This window comes from Zonotrichia leucophrys, chromosome 10 (genome assembly GCF_028769735.1).
Source record: "Zonotrichia leucophrys gambelii isolate GWCS_2022_RI chromosome 10, RI_Zleu_2.0, whole genome shotgun sequence".
NCBI lineage: Eukaryota > Metazoa > Chordata > Aves > Passeriformes > Passerellidae > Zonotrichia > Zonotrichia leucophrys.
The window spans coordinates 9,114,641-9,135,693 of record NC_088180.1 but is presented as its reverse complement, the minus strand read 5'-3'; the positions used below and the strand labels follow the sequence as shown (position 1 = coordinate 9,135,693).

General features: G+C 38.8%; 1 long non-coding RNA gene across 1 annotated transcript in view; it reads right to left on the bottom strand.

The window, feature by feature from the left end:
• LOC135452037 (uncharacterized) overlaps positions 1 to 17,568 on the bottom strand; it is a 106,800-nt gene extending 89,232 nt beyond the window's left edge. The window contains exon 1 of the long non-coding RNA XR_010441526.1: positions 17,505 to 17,568. This is a non-coding gene — a long non-coding RNA (uncharacterized LOC135452037). The remainder of the gene's footprint in view (positions 1 to 17,504) is intronic.
• Between the last annotated feature and the right edge of the window lie 3,485 nt (positions 17,569 to 21,053).

Below are 21,053 nucleotides of genomic sequence, written 5' to 3'. Positions count from 1 at the left end.
TGCAGACACTGATGTCAGTGCAGAGCTCAGCAGAGCTCTTCCTATGGCTGAAGGTGCATTTGCAAATAAACATTTGCAGCCTTGGCTCATTATTACTGAGAAACTGAGAACAGTTCATTCACTGTATTGAAAAAAGAAACAATGAGCTGAAAAGCAGACAGATTAAAATGAAATTGTTTCACTGCCCACTGCAGTGATTGGAAATGCTCCCACAGAGTCCAAGAGATATTTATTGGGATCATATGTCCAAGTGTCTCAAGAATGATATGGGTTTGAAAATAAGAATAAATTATTGACTTCTAAAGACATTGACTTCTTGTGTTTGGGCACAAGAAAACTTTTCTATTTAAATTATAATCCATAAAATAATTGTTTTCTCTAACTTGAAAAGCCCCCTATTGTTTTGTTTATGAATATAATGAATATTGACACAAATTAAAATGTCCAGATTCCAAAACAAATTCCAACACTTCTTTGTAAGCTGACATTATATTTTCTCTGACATCTCAGTCTGTAGCTATTGCTCCTTTGATGATAAATGCAAACACAAAAAGTACAATGGAATTCTATGAGGCTTGTAGAGTCTCCTTAGGCAGAGAGGTATAAAAATGTCACCTCTATTTGTAGGAGCCCAGTTATAAAGAATTGTAGAAGCCTGAATTTCTCAGAAAGTTAGAGGGGAAAAAAACATTTAAGCTCATACAAAGCAGTAACAATTTCATGGCATGGCATTGTTTTAGCAAAATAACCATATGTTTATCCACAAGAATAAGAGAATTAGGTTTTGATGTGCACATAAATTTATTGCTGCAGTGAGTCTAGGTTTGAGGTAAATACTTTAATCCCCCTGTTCTAGAAGCCTATTCTAGGCATTAAGACTGACTTGCTTTCCTGAAAAATCTCAGTTTAAACTTCATAAGTAATCAAGAGGGAAATTGTTCCATGGAGGGAATTACATGTCCTTGGCTCTCCTGCCCCAAAGACTGTTTTCCTAATAAGAAATTGGCAAAACTAAGAAAACATACAACTATGTTTTGGGCTTAAACATTTAAACATAAAACCTCATTTTGGAAATTGGTATATGAAGCTGCATTTTAATAATGAAACCACATTTAAATAATTGTGAAGTTTATTTCTTCGCTAATCAGGCTGTTGTTCACCTTTTCTTCCTCACTGGAAAACTGCTTTAAACATGGATTCCCCATTGGTCTTCAGTTAGCTTTCTACATTGCATAAATAGGGTCAGCTCTATAAAGCATGAGGGATAACTTTAATAACGATAACCGAGAGTAAAATATATACAAACTAGGTTATCAGAGTGTTTTCAGAACATTGACCTGACAAACAGGTTTCCATAAAGAATAAAGGTTGGTTCAAGGGCAGAGGGCAGCTAAGAGGGCTCAGCCAGCTTTGGGCACAGGGGCTGAGGTGCTGTGCTGGGCATTGGTGTTGGGGTCTCGTGACAACCCTTCATGGCATGTTCTCATGGCTCCAGCACTCCAAAAGAAGTTCCTTTTGCTTAAGTCCATTGGAGTAACTCTTACAAGGGAGAAACAATCACTTAAACAACACTGAGACAATTAAATTCATGTTCCCAGGTTTCTGGATGATGCTTGGGCCTTTGTGGGCTGTTATTTAGTAAGGACTCTAGAGGTTCCCAGGACAGCTAGTCAACACCTGGCTCCATGGTATTTACTGATCCTTGTAAAGCTCTTAGGAAGCAACAGGTGAGAAGCAATATACGAGTCAAAACCCAGGTATTTCCCTGGATCAAAATAACACTATAATAATAACAGCTTCACTCAAGCCTTTCTCATGAATTGAAGCACAGGTTCAAAACTGAAATTCCTTAGGCCAATACAAAATTATTCTTCCTTCCTTAAGCTAGGAGATGTGGTTTTTATCCTTTAAAGAGGCCATAGCTGTACATATTGATAAAGTGTTCCTTCTCCAGCCCAAGGAAGATTTTAAACTTTCAAGGGATTACAGGATTTTATATTGTTAGTGGATAAACCTAATCTTCCCCTACCCATGTTCTGGAATCCCTAATAATGAAAAAAGAAACCAAGGATTAAAAGCTAGTGGTATTACAGCTGTCAACACATCAGCCTTAATTTTTCAAAAGCTTTCACATAGGTACATTGATGTGTCTGGAGTCTTTTGCTGAAAGTACTTGATCAGCTTCACAGTGATAAGATAACCAAAAGTTACTTTATTTTTATAAGCATAGCATACCCTTACACATACAGTGGGTTCATTTTAAATTCTTCCTTCTCCCCTGAGTCATATTTATTTGGAAATATATGATCACCCAGGATGGAAAAGAATTCAAAGGCCTCCTGGTAAAACTTCTGTTACAATACTGACCACTATTATGTGCCTCATAGCTTTATGGCAGTTGGTGAAGAGGGGAAAATGAAAAGTTGCAAGCACAAGATTACTTTTTTCTTATAATGTTGAAGTGGTAAAATAGATCTCCAAATTAGCAAATTGCAGTGCTTCATTTCTTGTATTTCAGAATTCCTCCTTCTGCAGGGGGTAGAACAGCTGTGGGCGACTGGGACTCTCCCAGACCAACATCAACATTTACACTGGATGTTATGACTTGATTGTGGCCAAAAAACCCAAGAGTGTAAAAGCTGATGTCTGAAGTATTTTCATTTTCTGCCTCCTGGGAATTGTGACAATGACAGAAGAAAATCTTTAAAGAGGCGGAGGGCAGAACACATTTTTACTGCTCTTATTAATTTTTAAATTTCTTTTTTTATTTTAGGATTCAAGTTCATATCAAGGAAAGAACTTAAAGAGATGAGAGTTGCTGAAATGTTGGGATCTCACAAGTTTTAGATTTTTCAGGGAGCTATAACTCAGCTAGATAAGCTATATCCACTAGTCTAGATTTCTAACACCTGGGGAATCTGAACATACATAAATCTGTGGGAGCTGAAATGCATCCCAGGGCTCTGAGGGAATTGCTCAGGTAGTTGCCAAGCCACTCTCCGTATCTGAAAAGTCACAGCTGCCAGGTGAAGTCCCTGATGACTGGAAAAAGGAAAACATTGCACCTGTTTTAAAAAAAGGTAGAAACCTCTGACCTGTCAGCCTGACCTCTGTGCCCAGGAACATCATGGAACAGATCCTCTTGGAGCTGTGCTAAGGCACAAGGAGGACAAGGAGGTGATTGGTGACTGCCAGCACAACTTCACCAAGGGCAAGTCCTGCCTGACCAACCCAGTGGTCTTCTGTGATGGAGTGGCTGCATCAGCGGACAAGGGAGGAGATTGAGGTGGTTTCTCTCTGGGTGTGATGTGGATTTGATTTGACCCCTTCCCTGAAAACATTCAAAGTCAGGTTGGATGGGGATCTGAGCAACCTAGTCCAGTTGAAGACAACCCTGCATCTAGCAGAGGCACTAAACAAGTTGACGTTGAAAGGTCCCTTCCAACCCAAGCTATTCTATGATTCTACAATATCTACCTAAAATGGATCCATTACACCTCTGCCATTTCTAAAATGGGTGCAATGCCCCAGATACAAATTGTGGGCAGCTCATGCTGTACCCACAGTGGCAGAAATTTGCATCCATACAAATTATTTCTCAGACAGGGTAAGTCTAAGCATTAAAACATAACTTCCTAAAAAGCCATTAAGATGGTTTAATAAAGCCTGTTCTAGAAGTCCAGTAAATAATCTTGCTCATCTCAGCTGGTAACAAATGCAGCTGCACCTGGAATCATTCCATGTGTGAGGGGAAAGGGAGGAATCAAGAAAAAAACAGTAAAGAATGGACAGGGAAACACACCTATAGGGTTCAATTAACTCAAAAATACTTGCAGAATACATTAGTAGTTAATTCAGCTCCCCATGGGAAAAAGCTTAAAAATTATGTAGAATCACTGACCCCACTGGAGGCACAACACCAAGGCACATGGGGGAAGCTGAGAAACCAAACCTCTTCTCAGTGACCCTATGTAATGAATAACCATCAACCTCCAGTGCAGAGCAGGCAGAATTTCCCCTTTTCCTTTACCAGCCTCTAGGATAAAAAACTCCTAGGTAGCTGTCTAAATTGAGTATTGAAGTTTCCTTTCACATAGTCAGGTTATTCTTGGATAAATCAGAGGAAAGTGTTCAAATAGAGCTGTGTTGGGAGGAAAAAAAAGAAAAGAGACTTTGGAAAAATCTTCACATCTCTCTCTTTTACATTGATCCAAGAAGCTAACAGGCAATTAACTGCTGCAGTGGTACACTGCCACCTAGAAGAAGCACTTCAAGAGATCACAGACATCCTATCTGATTATTAAAGAGCAAAGATGCCATCACACTGACCACCTCTTTGCAGTCTGACCTTTGAATATTAAGTTGTCACTGATACACGCACCTACCAGACAAATGCTTAGCCCAGTGAGAGACTTTATAATTGAAAAAAAGATACAGACTGATGCCAAAAAATGTAGAATGCCTTTCCCATTAAAAAGTTAACCTACATTGATTTACTCCATGTGCATATCTTGCTATTGTGATAATAAATTGACAAAAGAAGCTTTGAGGATGGCCAAAAAAAAATAAACTTCCTATGGAGGTTTCTGCCTCTGAAAGCCACTTCAGAAATAAAAAACTGCAATTAAAAAACCAAGTCAGATCAAAGAACTCAACAGTAAGATATCATCTTGTAGACAGAATTACTGCACATTTGCTGCTCACAAAGGCTAGCCAGCATGGCTTTGTTACTGGGTTTTCCCCCCGTGCTATCACTGTTCTTAGCTCTACCCAAAGGAAGCATCCTGTGAAATGACCTGTCAGTCTCAGCCAGGGGAAGGAGTCCTGCAGCCAGGGGACTACAGCGTGTGACATTTGTTGTTCTATGGAGCACATAAGGAGCACAATAGTGTTTTTTTCCCAAATAAGCAGCAAGAAAAACAAAAAAACCCCAAAAGCTAAATGTACAATGTCCCCCAAAATGCCCTGATCATCTGAAAGCATCTAAACATGAAAGGTTTAAATCAGAGATTACAGAGATGAGAGATCTTGATTTTCACTGCTTCAGATTTTATTTAACCAAAATCAGGACTTCCTGGGAGCACACAAATCCTTAACCTCAATTCAAATGTTATTCTGTGTTTCTCCTGCACAGGAACAGCAAATCACTGAAAGGTCTGAACTGTCCACATTGCAAGCTGAAACAATTTCTTACAGTATATAGTGACCATACTTGAGGAGCTCCATTTCACTCTGCCTCCCCGTACAATTCAATAACTTAATGTTTGCATTAACTTTAATCCATTTTGTCCATTTTATGAATGGAATGAATTCTCCTTGTAAAAAAAAATGGAAAGCTTTTGTCTTATGTTTGCAGTTGGTCACTTAATTGAAGATTAAATAAAATTTAACAAAGACTCTCAAATAATCCAAAACAATGGAGAAAATTTTTAAAGTATTTTTTATCAAACCAAAGAAAGTGGAATGCTTTAATTTCTTATTCATCATCACTTTCTACTGCTGGAGCATTCAGTCTCTGTTTATCCCTTTGAAATCTCTGCAAGACCACAATATACTCTGTGCACAGACTAGATAATGCAAAAAATCTCCCCATGAATATTTACACCAGCACAGCAAACACATTAGTGTCACTCACACATTGAAGGAACTCCATTACAGAGTGCTGTCTAATCTGTGAATTAAGCCACAAACTGGTCTTTCATCATATAATAATAAATTCAAAGGAGCTCTGAGATGAAATGTTTTATCAAAACCAGTGATGATTATGCTGAACAATGCAATGTAGTAATTCCAGTCCTGGAATAAAGAACATTTGGATGCTTTTTGAACAATGCAGATTGTCCTGGAGAAATGGATGTGCTGCTCTGACCAAAACACTTTTCACCACACCTGCACATAAAACCATAACAGCAGAGAGCTCCAGGGAGGAGAGGTCACTGCACTGATCGCTGTGCTGCCCAAGGCAGGATCCATTACACCTCTGTAATTTCTAAAACATTTTCCCATCCCTTTCCCTAGAGAACTCCAACAACTGAAACTTCAAAACTCCCCAAAGAGTGCATTATCTTTGCTTTAGGAAGCATTCCCTAAAGAATCTTGCTCTGATTTAAGTCTATTCCTTATTATGGTCACCACAAAATTCTAAATAATTTTTTCATTTTTACACTAATGCTTATGTACATAAGTATTTTCAGGTCTTCCTCAGATGATTTTTCAACTTTAAAAAAAAAAAATTTGCCTCCAAACTGCCCAGCAGCAGAGGGCTTATAGTGCGTAGTATAGCTATAGTCTCTTCTTCATGCCTTGTGAAGTGTGCAGTTTAGAAATGTTCTTTTCATTCCAGAATTGTGCCCTATCTTTTTGCAAAAGTACAAGACCTCTGATTCTTGAAAATTTATAAGCCACCATAATCACATTGCTTTTTTCTAAAAGAAACGATAAAACCCCAACTCCAACCAACAAATTCACCCAAATCAGCAGCTTCTCCTCTTATACTTGTGTTGATTAATTCTGTAAAAATTAGATAACACAGCACTATTTATTCCTGTTAAATTTCATTCCACCTTTTCAGACCAGTCTTTATTCAACTGAGATAATTTTGAATTTTGATTTTGTCCTGCAAGCTGTTGCCTATTCCTCCCACACTGATGTTTCTTTCCAGAAAATCTCAATTTTAACCCTTGCTCCATCACTTGGGTCTTCCATTACATCACTATGTTTACTGCATGAAACCAAATCAAGGCAGCACGAGATGGGATTTTGACCAATATCTTCTTAATTTTGACCACGAACTTTTCTTTGTCAACTACAGTGTGGTTATCTTATCCAGACAGTCTTACAACATTTTTTTTTACTTCAGATACTTCTTTAACAGGAATAGAACATTGCTTATGGGCTCCTTTCCCTGTCTGCCCCTTTTATTTTCATGAGAGGTTTTACATTTCATCTTTTCCAGTCTACTAGTTCCAAAACCATGCTCTGTAACCATTCAAAGTCAAGTAATGGCCTGAGTCTGCAGTAACATTCCTGCTCAAGCCTAGATCTCACACTTTCTAGCTCCACAAAAGGAAAAGAAAGGCATTTAAGTGTTGAAAGGAGACTGAAAACTAGCAATGATATTCACCAGTTCTGTAAACACACCAGAGCACGAGGAGGGCTGCTGTATTTATAGAATGGTTTATCCCCATAATACTGAGCTCCAGGGGGAACAGGGCACTGCAGAGTTATGTGGGAGGAACTGAGGAGTGGTGGCAGAGAGACACTACAAGTTGATGCTTTTGAGAGCAATTTCTTCCTTTTTCCTGCCTCCCTCCGATTGCTTTGCCTTTGGAAGGATGCATAATAAAAAACTGCAGGCATTTCATCAAGGAGGTTTTTTCTGTTCCTCCATCCTTTTGCCACAGAAATCTCCACTGAAAATGACACTATGGTCCATGTCCAGTGAGCAACAGCACCCATTCAACAAAGGATATATGCAGCGTGTAAATTAGGGTGAATTTTGCCATGTATTTTCTCTTTTCTGTGCAAGTTACCAGCAGCCATTGAGAATTCTGCTTTGTTAAAACTGGCCAGCAAACTTCTGTCAAAGGAAAGGTACTTGTTTAATATATGTTGTTAAGTTTGGGTTGGGTTTTTTATTTTTCTCTCAAATGGGCTAACCTTTTTTAAGAGGCACTGGCGGTTTTTTACCAAGAAACCAAAGGGTGCTTTCATTTTTATGTCCAGATATTTCATGTGAACGCTGGACTCCTTTCTATTCTTTATACTATTAAATTACCTATTAAAGCACCCCAGCCTCAAACACGATCAATCTAGTTGTATCTATAATATAAAACCTTTGAGATTAGAGACGTGAAGCACGAGTCAAACTGCATCAGCTCTTCAGACTTCAGCTACACAAACTCATACCTGAAGACAAGAACCATATCATTTATCTGTTACATTCCTGACACAAAAACAAATGAAGACCAGACACGATCCTGCCCAGACTCCACCACTGCTCTGGGCTTTGATCATGCTGTAACAGAGAATTAACCCACCAAAGGGTAGAAAAAAATTAGGCCACAGAGCGTTCAGACATTTAAACTGCAGAGAGAACAATAATCCATGGGCATGTTGAAAGGATGAAGTCTGAATGAGAAAACTGCATTATTTATAAGCTAATTGTGAACATACATATTTTTTATCACTGCACTGTGACCTGGGGCTTAAGTGCTGAGGAGCCTTGAAAAGACATGATGGCTCAGAATGGAATTAATTTTAAAAAGAGCATTTTCACAGCTTCAGGTCTTTTTATGAGCACCAGCAATCTAAGAAAAGAACATGAACAGAGCAAAGTCACTAGAGGAACTTTTTTTTCCAATAAAACAAAGGTTTAGAAAACATGCTGCACCCTCAGACATTAATCCAACCTGACAATAGCAATAAATAACAATCACAAGATAATCAGTGCTCAACCTTAAAAACATAAAGGATATACATCTTTCTGTAACACACAAACTGCAGCAGACAGATGGGGTATCCAGATTTCTAGATTTTGACTCTTTGCCTCTTACTGACAATTCATCAAATCTTTTGATGAATATTTGATGCCAGAACATAGTCATACCCCTTCTTCTGGCACACAGGGACTGCCTACCCTCACTTTGGAGTGAGTCAGTCTCAGACACACTTCAAGTCATCACATCTCATCTGAGAGGAACAAACTGCCTTGCATGGGTAACCTTTTTCTCTTTTTCATACTCACAGAATCATTTAGGTTGGAAAAGATCTCTGAGATCATCAAATCCAACCTCTGACTGATCGCCACCAGTTTGTCAACTGGACCACAGCACTGAGTGCCACATCCAGTCTCTTCCTGAGCACCTGCAGAGCCTGTGACTCCACCACATTCCCATGTTTAACAGCCCTTTCCATGAAAAAAATGCCTCCTGATAGTCCAGTGCATGCTCCTGTCAGTAATGATTCCCTGCTGAGGTATTCAGCAAGATAAAAAGATGTCTCTATGAGGATGTGAGAATTTTTTTGTCTACAAAAGCGCACAAAAAACTCAATAATGTCTATACCACATTCTAGGGACCAGGTCAGGACAGAATCAACCTCCAGCACTGACTAACAAAGTCCTAAACACCTGATCTAGAACACATTGTTTGGATGATATGATATAGCCTTGGCACTCTCCACTTTCTTCTACTACTTCCTAAAGTACACAAATCCTCTGTTCTTGACATTTTGTGCAATTTCATAAGGAAACTGTCTGGAAAATATCTGGTTTGTCAAAGGATCTTGAAAAAACCTAAAACCCCACATATGTGCTAACATATCTCGCAGTTTCTTGAACTGGAAGAAACTGCAGCCAGCTGCAGAAACCAAACACTGCAATCCTTTACAGGAGGAAACAGAGAACTCAGGCCAGTATTCCAACCCTTCCACCTGCCTATTCCCTGACTGCACATCTGCTGCCCCACTGCAGCCCTGAATGCCATCAGTGGGATGAGCACAGCCCCAGTATCCTCGCATGTTCTTTGCACACACAGAAGCTGTGGGTCACTCCTTCCCCACCAATTTGCAAGAAAAAACTACAGAATGGGTGGTTATTGGCCAGCTACCAATTACAAAATTAAAAACCTGTGTGCCAAATGGGCACAGCTGCATCAGCCACTGCTGAGCTATATGCAGACCTGCCAAATAATAGTCACCTCACTTAGGCTGAGCAGGGAGGCATCAGAGCCAATGTCAAAAGCACAGTTAAGAAGTCTCCTTTTTTTCCATCAAATGAGTTTTTTTTCAATTACCAGTTAAAAACAAATCATACAAAACATGGCACACAATGTAAACTAAACCACAGAGCCAAAGACTATAACTTCTCCCTGTAGAACAGTTACACCTCAGGCAAAGCTGCTAATGGGAAAGACAAGATGCCCTCAGAGCAAAAAAGTATCTTACATATGCATTACTTGGTATTAATGCATTAAACAATATATGCACCCTACAGGAGCTTTCAAGCATGAGAATATGGGTAAGATTGAAAATGAAAATAAAAATCCTTTACTTTTACCTATACCTATTTCTTTTTAAGTTTTACATAAACACTGATTTCTTTCCCCTAGTCTTTTCAGGAAACAAAAATTTTAAGTTTTTCCATTCAAGTAAGAGAAACCAGAGAAAGAAAGGCACCTTTTTATGTGAGATGTTTTCTTGTAAGGAAAAAAAAAAAAAAAGACATTTCTTATGGAAATATACCTTGAGTAGATCTGACTAGGCTATGCAAGAATAGTGAATTTGTCTTAAAGTGTCCATCTTGGATTATAAGAACTGCATGACTCCCTACAAATTTGTTATAATTTCTTTTCAGGAAAAGAGCAATTTGCTGGGTTTTTTTGAAGTCAAGAGTCGTTAGATTACACAATCTCTTTCAGCAGGACCAGCCTCCAGTCAATTTTTTTCTCAGAATCTAGGTTCTCTTTTATTTACATTACCACAATATATTTGTTTCTGAGCAATGCCCAGAACTGCTTCTTGTAATGGCAATAAGTCACCAAACTTTTTGTTTGGCCGGCGGACCAATAAGATGAATTACATCTCAATTCAAAACACCATTGCTTCCTTAATCACAAGCAGATAAGAATAGGCAAAAAGTCATAAGAATTTTGTCTGAAACTCTACTGTTGGCTTTTATCTCATTTCTCGTCAGTCATTTACAGGAACTTTTTTCTTCTAACACGACCTATTTTTCCCTCTGTGACTGTAGACTTTTTAGAAAGACCTTTCATCATCTAATCCCCTTTTTAACAGCAATAGTTGCAATCAACTTTCTTAAAATGTATGCTGTGGCCATCTTTCTTCTCTACACGAGATGTGCCCTCTTAAGAAGCAGCCCTGCCTTCCTGCAAGGAGAAGGCAGCAGACCTTGTCTCAGGAGAAGGGGACAGAGTTTTCAGCCATTGCCATTCCTTTCCTGAAAGGACACAGACAAGTCACCCAGTGATGCTGTGCTTTATTTCCCCACCTGTGTTGCCTTCCTACGGATCCCAACATGTATTCACTAAAGGGTATGAAGTGACTCTAATTGCAGAAAGCACCACAGAAAAATTCTGAGCTTTTCCCTCAGTCTGTCAGGTGTTTAGAGTGTAAGGGCTGTGGTCTTATGCTCCTCTCTGCCCAGGTAGGACACTAGTTCCCAAAAGAGATTCATGACATCACCTCAAATCTAAAAAAAAAACAAACAAAAAACAAACAAACAAAAAAAAACTTTAATATGTCTCTGTGTTTGTTTTAATTAAACCTAATATATGTAAAGACTTGCAGAATAAGGGTAGAATAACAATCATCTTGCACAGAACTTCCCACAGATTTTACTATTGTTTAATGCAAAGAGCAGCAACTCCATCTATAGGGGAAACCCATCCCAACAAGGAGGCACCAGTTAAGTATCATCCTCCATCTTTTTCTCTTAATCTGAGGGGGTTGTTTTGCACCATTGATTTTTAAGCAGAAATTCCCACTGAACTCAATGGGATTTCTGTTCAAAAATCAATGCCATGATATAGCTCAGCATATTTAAACTCACCCTGGACTCTGCTTTAGTCTACTTTCTCTCCTGCTTCTCCAGCATGGCAAGAAAACTGTTCTTTTTATGTCTCTATTGACTACATTTTAAGATATTAAATTAACCAGACCTCACACATACCAACAGTCATTATTTTTAAGTTTTAAAGATAAACCTTGATATACTGGTTTTCCATAAAATGTCACAGTGGTAGACAAAGTGCAGCTCAGCTGTGTTGTGGGGGAGAAAGCAGGATGCAGCAGACTCGGAGTGAGTACTAATACACTGGGAAAACTAAGAGTCTATTGAAACCAACCTAGAAATGTGGTTTCTTTCCAACCCTGTGTATTGCTTTTCATTTACTTTGTAGTCAGGGCACATGAGAATTTGTTTGAAGGATGTTTACTGTACTTTTGCAAGCTCCTGTGTGTGATGCATTGGCTTTCACTCAAATATAAATCTTCTGGCTGTCTATAGAGAATTTGGGACTATTGGGACATGAACACACAGAAGCAATTGTTTCTTACTGAAGAAAATTAGAAATGTCATTTTTTTAGAGTATTTGAGAGATGTTTTTTTTTTCCTACGGAAGTAAAAGGTTTCTATAAACTTGTTCAATTAACTTCTGTAAGAGGGAAAACATTCCTATAGCTCCTCCAGCTGCTTCTTGTAGTTCTCTTTCTCATTCCTCAGCCGTGCCAAACTGCATCCCAGGCCTTGGACTGCAGGTCCAAGGTTTCACGTAATTTTGATGGGCTTCAGTCATGAATTGTTTTGCCCTGGATCATTCAGATTTGATTCTACCACAGTCCCAACAAGCAAACAAGGCAGAAAAGTTTCTACATGGCCTGATAGTTGTTCATCAGTTTAGCTGAAGGCACCATTCAGCTAAGGAGCTAGATCAGCAATCAGGGCTTATCTCCTTGCCACCTTGGAACATAAACCCTTAATATGTTTTAGAAAATAGTAGACTTGTTCATGGGCCAAACCCCATGTAAATATGTAGAATCAAAAGAAGTTTTAATGGATGCTGGAACAATGTCAAGGAACCAGACAATTTTAAGCAGACTGCATTGCTCTAAAGGACAGAGACAGTTCTCACAGTAAAGAGAGAATGTATCATCCTGAAAAAAGCCAGAAATTTACAGTAATCACCAGCAACTTTCCTGAGGTCAGCTAAACCCACTCTCCAATTCCTCTTCCACACAAGTCTAAAAAATGGAGAGGCTTTGGGACTGCAGGGATATACACACAGGGGAAGACAAATGCACTCTTTGCTTTAGAACAACTCCTTTCAGGACCAGAATGAAACAGCCTTTATAATGTTGCCTGCTCTGATCCTGTGAAAATCAATGTCAGACTCTACTGATTTCACAGGAGATAATTGGGGAAGCCTTGTGATACTTTAAAAGGACAAACTGTGAAAGATCAAGAATGGGCTTGTCATAATATGTATTTATGTCAACTGTAGTAAGGTCTCATCTTCGTATCTGGCTAAGGATCTCAGTGCAGCCTTGATTTCATGTCTGTCCTTTGCCAGTTTACATGCAAAAAGAGAAGTTTGTAAGTGGAGTCCTACCCCATAAGCTATTTGGGGATCTAAGATGTCTTGAAAAGATTCTGTAACCACATCTCCTGATACTTCTTCAAAATAGGTGAGATAATTTTAACAACAAATATTTCATCTCCTAAAAGTAACTGATAGAGTATTTAGTTACATAGATCATCAAGCAAAACTGGGTGAATATAAATCACAAACCACAATTTTCTGTGCTTTCCTGTAGGACTCTGCTCAAGAGAGCTTTTTTAGATCAACCACAGTTGAGCAAGTTTGCTGTCACTTTGTGATGTAGTAGGAGCCAGTCAGCACCAGATATAGTGCTCATACTGTGAATAATGCTGCAGGCACTCATGCCTTACCACCTTCTGAATTGAGCACTGATGTTATTACACTTTGTTCTAATACAGACTTTAGGGAAACAGAACAGAGGCCATTATTTCTGAGACTGAACACAGCAAGAACAGAAGGCTGAAATCGCATGATACACCCTTAAAATCAGGGGTCCTACAGAAAATCCATAATATGGCCATTGTTCCAAGCTTTCTAACAAGTAGCTGATAGAAAAGGTGCTGTTAAGAACTACTTTTCCTTGCTAAAGAGCTTCAAAATTCAAGCAGTCTTCTATCTCACCTGTTCAGAAAAAAACAATGTCTATATTTCAATAGGAGCTTTCACATGAGAAGTTCAAAGTACTCACAGAGCTTAATTTGTCACACGTAATTGCTCACTATTCTAGTAAAATATCTCACCATCCTAGTAAACGTCTCACTGTGCCAGCAAGACAGTGAGATATTGTCCTGATCTTGGACAGAGGGAAAGCAGAACATTAAACAGGATGCTGTAAAAGTAATGAAACTTGAAAAGAATCCAGATCTCCTGTTAAAAGGCTAGCTAAAATCTTCAATTCCCAGTACACAGAGAAACTTCAACTTTTTATTCATTTAGATAATAATGATAAATCCTGTCCTACTCTACTTCCCCAAAGTCTAAGAATTTTAATATAGTTCATGAAATTGTATTTAAATTTTAACTTCCCTCTTTTAATAGTACTGTCTTGGTATAATGATATGACATGCCCTCAGTTTTCTATCACTTTAGGTTCACAAAAGTATCTTCCCTCTAATATACAGTGAATATTTTGTCTTGATGTTGTAGTGCAAAACTCACGTTACTAGTTATTGGACATTACTGCTATAGATATCTCAAGAAATAGTTTTAAATAGAGAAACTCATGTCGCAGAGCTAATTACCATAATTAAACCAGACAGGCACTCAGGAGAAATCAAACTTTCCAATAGATTTTGCAAGAGCTGGGGTCACTAAAGGAGCCAAGGACTTTTGGAGAAACACACTGATGTACAAGCAACCTTCATGCTCTTGGGAATGTCTCTGGGAGAAGCTGTTTGCAAACAACCCTGTGAGAAACATCTGCTTTGCCAACAGCAAGTTAGCAGTAGCAAAGATGAGACTGCAAGGATAATTTCCACACTTCATGTAAACATGTGTATAATAACCACTCACTCAGAACTGTCTCTTCCTTTTTCAGTCTTTAGGAAGACAGAGCCAAATACTCTGACCTGAGACTCAGAGCAAAAGTCCTGTCATGTTTCTCTGTAAAACTTTCACATCAAAAAATGTACAGCTGCAAGTTTTTTGTTTCCCTTTTTATTCTTTATCTTGTGGATCGATCTCCTGAGAAAAGGAACACATTCAGTACAAGCCCATCTCAAGTGTTCTCCTACTGGTAAATACAAAACTATCATTTCTAAAAAACCCCAGGTGAAGCTGGGTAGGAACATTTAGTTACAATACAGAAAGAACAGCCATAAACAATTATACTTTCTCAAACCAGTAGGATCTATCCCAATTCCAGTTCAAAATCCCTACCAGAATGCTTGTCTTCCCTTTCTACGTTGGGTAATGTTAAACAGAACAGAGGAATTAATGACACAGGTTTTGGGTTTAACACATGCACGTCCATCTCTTCAAATATTTTCCTCAGTAAGTCCTCAAGAAAGTTTGAGTTATCCTTCCCATTATTCTCTGCCTCTTCTCAGAGAGACAGAACTGCAATTTCAAATACAGTTTGTAAGTTCTAAGTTACCTATAGATGACACCAAGAAGGTGATACCTGATTCACTTCCAGCTGCTTTTCTGGGTCTGGTACATATCAGAATGGAACAAGACCTCTCACAACAGTCTCCCTTGTAATTGAAGCTTCACTTTTTCACAGGACTATCCTAGATCCATACAACTTTAGGGACACTTCTGACATATGTTACCTGGATGCTCTGCATTGCAAACCTTTCGTCTGTGCTGTACCCTGAACTTTGCCCACTAATCCACTGCATAAGTACAGCAAATTTCAATAGGGACTATTTTTGCTGCTGGCTTCCCCCAGGAGCATTTTCTTCTCCCCTTCCATCTGCTGCCTCCATTAGCAGGATCTACCTCATTCCACTCACCAGCTACCAAAAAGCCATAGCCTGAGACCTGACACAGCAATCAAACCTGAGCCCAGCACTCTGAAACCTTGTAGCTTGCACCTTGACAGTGCCTTCTGGGGAATTCAGTCTCACAGAGTAAAGACTCACAGTTTTTTATTACTGGGAATTTTCGTACTGCTCTGGAGAATTCACATTCCAGAGCTCAAAGTTTCAATGTTCACTGCTGTGAGCCTTGTACAGTAAGACTGAAAGAATAAAACAACAGGTAAATCTTCTCAAATAAATTAATTGAAAATATCATAAAATAAATAAATTGGATTTTCTATCTAACACTGCATAATTCACAATGATCAACCATATACATTAGTTATTTGGAATGACCTGGACACTGATCCTCTCTTTGGAGTGATTGCATCATTCCCAGCATACACAGTAAAATATTTTTATTATAGTGTGAGGGCTTTAGGGAACAGAAACTTGCTAACTTGGATTCAAGACACACAAATAAGGCTTTATTAATCAAATTTTGGGCTTCTCAGAATTACATCCTTTTCAGTAATGAACAATTGCACGTTGTTACAGGACAGAGTTTTGTCAATGACTGGGTGCTATTAATCTTAGTGTGACTAATGAATAATTGAAATATTTTTTCAGCTATTCTACTAAAGGAAGATTTAGGGACCCTCTTTTTCTTTCAAATTATATGAAGCAAAAGTAACTTGGACATATAATGCAATCAGTTTTATAATTGACAAGCATGATTGCAATTTTACAATAAAATATATGCCAGTACTTCAGCAAATTATTGCCTAATGTCATATGAATCTGGCATTCATGAAGAAATTGAAAAATAAACAACAGTAGCAGCTTTAAATACAAAAGCCATCAATGCATATTTGAGAAAAATATGATTAAGAGCAACATGATGCGTGAACATAGATTGCCTCTTGGTTCAGCATTTCTCATTTTCATACAGCTTACAAGACTGAAAAGGTTGCTTTTTACTCAATAGCTAACTTAGTTTGAGATGTTACATGCCCAGTCTATTTTCTAAGCAGAGCAACACTTATATTGTAGGGATTATATTCTATTAGTGCAGGCAGATGAATTTTTAAAAACTGTTTGTTCTGGGATTAGATGAACATGAGTTTGCAATATTTTAAAGCCATCTACACATTTTGAAATTAAGTTGAAGCTTACAGAATTAGAAAAGGTTCAAAAGCAATAAAGAATCATTCTTTTTCTTGCCAGCTTGGAAAGGATTAGACAGTGTGTGAGCAACAAATGAATCTTTGCTGTATTGTTTCAAAACTGAGGAGGGCATGTGCACCTCATAGGGAACCACCCCATGTAGATGACAATGAGGATGGCTTACATGGCTTTGAAAAAAATATGTTCATTGAGGATGGCCATATAATTATGATCTTTCACCAGAAGTGCACAGAATGGTGTTCTACAATTATGAAAAACATCAGTATTAATGTAAAACATTAGATTGAGATGTGAGTCTCTCAGGAATACTATGAGATTGTGAAATGCCATTTTAGACTAAATTAGATTCTAACTTAATAGGCAGGTTAAAAGTCATTCTTCAAAGGCTCTATATGGTCTTACATTACATGAATTTACTATAAATTGAAGCTGAGGGGGAGGAGGGCAGAAGGCTTATCATGTGAACAGCAAGATTCAGCTCCTGTTAGTATCCAGCTCATGTTCCTGCTGTGCTTCTGCAGATCATGGTAGGTACAGCACAGGTAAGTACAGACCGGGCATGACCAACATCCCCAGCTGAAAATGTGCTAACAAGTGAACCTGGAGAGACATCCCTTGTCTGCCATCACTGACACTACAGAACTATTAAAATACTGTAAAAACTCTTCCAGGCAAATATTGTCATCTTACTGCAGGGCTTCCATGCTACTGTCTCCTTATCACAAAAGTTCCATACCTTCTTGGTGTTTCTCATGGGCAGCTCCTCAGGGCATTGATTCTTTCTTCTTCCCAAAGCAGCCAACTGACTCCAGCTCCCTCCCCACCCAGCCACCCCACTCTTTATAGCATCTTCTTCTCATTGGTTACAGCTGTGGCCTGGTAAAGTCAGGCCTGCTCCCAATCTTTGCTAATTGGCCCAGCTGTAACTCCTTAGGGGTGAGATTCCTTTCTACACTATCTTTATTTCCTTATATTCTATCTCCCTACAGCCAAAGACGATTTTCATTTCTGGTAGTATGGTATCATCTAAAAACAATAGCAAATATTGATGTTCCATAGGGTAAGGAAGCAACATTTAACATAAAGTTTATCATTAGCAAAGAATGGGTGAAAAATTCCCACCAATAGAAGAGAACTATGTCAGAAGTTTATGTCTTTCCACTGACAACAGAGAGAGTCTGAATCAGATAACTTCAAGGTCTAAAGCAGCACAGGATATCTCTGCCATCTGCACTGACTGGATTAGCACACTGCCTCAAGTCATCTACCTACATTTTCAAAGCTGGAGTTCTCAATAAAAGAATCTATTTTTTTCCTGTTTAATTGATCTTTTAATAGTCTCATATTTTCACATAAACGTGTTCACATTTTTTAATAAGAATAAAGAAAACAGTTTTGTTCATGGAGGCTGCTTTTGGCTGGGGCAGTGGTTTTTTCTCCCCAGCGGCCACTAAAGGGCTGTGCTTTGCATTTGTGCTGGTAACAGAGCTGAGGACACAGGGATGTTTTAGCTCCTGCTGAGCAGAGCTTGCACAGAGCCACGGCCTTTCCTGCTCCTCATCCCACTCCTGAGGAGGCTGGGGGTGCACAAGAAGCTGAGAGGGGACCAGGCAGGACAGCTGATCCCAAAAGCCCCGGGGGATGTCCCAGACCAGGTGGTGCCAGGCTCGGTGTGTACAGCTGGGGGGAGAGGAGGAAGGGTGGATGAGATGCTGTTTGTCTTTCTGTGTCACCATTAGGTGTGTGGGGCCCTGCTCTACTGGGGATGGCTGCACACTTGACTGCCCATGGGAAGTGGTGAGCAAATTTCTTGTTTTCCTTTGCATCTGGGAGTGGCTATTCCTTTACCTATTAAAACTGGTTTTAGCTCAACTGGTTTTCATTCTTACCCTTCCAATTCTCTACCCCATCCCACAGGAGAGAGGAAAGGAGTATGAGGCTTAGTTGAGGTTAAATCACAATAGGAGCCCATCTCTCAGCTTTACTGATGTGTTAGTCAGGCAAAAGCAACATTTTCAAGGCTGAGAGCTGCATTTTTTTCAGTTATGTCAAACCAAGGCATTGCCTTCTGCAGATTGCAACTTATGTGTCATTTCCTTGGTTCACTTCCCTGGACATTCTGTCTGGAACAAAAATATGCAGCTCAAGGAAATAATTTTCCGTGTATTGTAGATTAAGCCTTTCCTTTCTTTGCCATTTTTTGTAAAGCACTGTGATGTGTCATTGGGGTATTTACTGCTTAGTTATGTATATCTAACCTCTTTGAGGAAGAAGTTTAGCTGTCAGGCAGAAAGTATCAAGGGGACTGATAACAATCTTCTTTTAAGTAGAAATTGACAGTCTGTATTAGTGCCTGCTTTGAAACCAGCAAGTTAAAACCCACCTGCAGTCAAGAAGGAGGGCCTCTTAACAAGTTCCCAGCAGCAGGAGCCAATTTTCATTAAATCAGCATTGTTGAAATTAAAACTCTAAATACTTGCTATACAATGACCAAATTTCCATTACATTCACTACTCCTCTTTCTTTAGGAGAAAAAATATGTTTATCTGTAAATAAGTGTTCAGGACTGACAGCTCCCAGCAGTAAGGTCCTCCAGTTACGGACAAGAGCAGATTAAGGGTAGCGACAAAAGCTGTTCCATCACAATTTGTCAACTACAATCCCACATGGGACACCCTTCCAGCTTTCAGCCACTGCTCACAGATCACACCTCAATTTTGGGTAACATTTCAAGCCCAAATGCCCATCTCTACTGCAGATTGCTGCAGTTCCCATCAGCAGCTACCGGAGTCCCAGAGCCAGCACACATAACCATCTATGTGTGAATTAAAGAATTAGGTCATTTCAAATTCACTGGTACATCATCATTCACTAGATTAAAGAATACTGCTGATACAAGGATGACCCCAATTATTTCTGCTAATGAATAAAGGAATTCCATAACTACTTCCTACTATTGTGCACTCAGACAAACACTATGTTGGCAAGAACAGAAGTTTGATTATGAGTTTTATACTCCATATGCTTTGCTTGGCTATTAAAATTATAAAGCCAACATAGCCCAATACTGCTTTTAACGCTCAGTCTCACAAACAAACAAAATTTTTGGACACAAAGTCAGAACCATCTTGTACTGGCATGTCTGGGCACACAGGCACTCACTTTCTTGCTACAAAGCCCAGCTTGGTTCTGGAAATAATTTTCCCTTTGCTCGTAGCTATTACAGCCATAAGGGTCAAAGGGACTGAAAGACAGAGGCAAAAGTGTCTACCAGGAAAGCCAGAGCTCTACAGACAGCATAAGGAGCCTCTCCCTGATCCCAAAACAACCCCAATGAGGAGTGAGCAGCTGACACTGCCTAACTTAAGGCTCCTTAAAGAGGACTAAAGCAGGGATTGTAACAGCTGGAGGATGCAAAGCAAATGCAGAAATAAATGGAAGAGCCAGCTTCAAATAAAGAAAAAATACACACAGCAACTGGAGTGAACAACTGGTGGACCCCCAGAAGAAATGAAAGCTTTCTTTGAAAGTGTGCAGTCTCTACAGGTCCCAGCATCCCTGCCTGACTAGCAAAACCTTGTGCAGTTATTTATTTACCCCATTAAACACACTCATTAGAGGTCAGACTGCCTTCATATCATTTGCTGCTCACATTTATCAGTTTGGTAACATATTGGTATTTAGAAAATCTTCTGACTTAACACCATGGTCAAGGATTCTGCCACACTTCTGATCACTGCTTTGCACAAATCTAGTTGCAATACTTGTACTCCTTATTCCTTTAATACCAGCTTAATCAATGGCAGGAATACCTAAGGGCGATCTACTATTTTTAGAGAATCTGTTTGAAAAGCTCAAAATCAAGTCTAAATAATTATTAAAAGTTATGTAATACTTTAAATTTGTGTGTGCACACAATAAAGTAAAAAAAGTATGAAATTAACTCTTTATTCTCATATATTTTTATCTTTTAAAACCCAGATTTGAAACAAAATCTCTTTTAAGCAAAATCTTAATTTGTTTCAAACTATTATAAAGAAAAGTCGAATTATGTTTTGTTACTTCTTATGCATTGTATTCAGCTGATGCTATTTCTACTGCAAGTTTGAATTTTCAATTGACATTTGCCAATCTCACACTTAATTTCCCACATTAAAAACTTCAAGCCCTTTAACATGTATCTTACCAAGAAACCTTTTTCAAAGGAAGAACTCCAAGGCCTTTCAAATATGGGACACAGATTTGGGTGAGTAGGGACAAAGATAACATCTGTAGGAAAGGAATC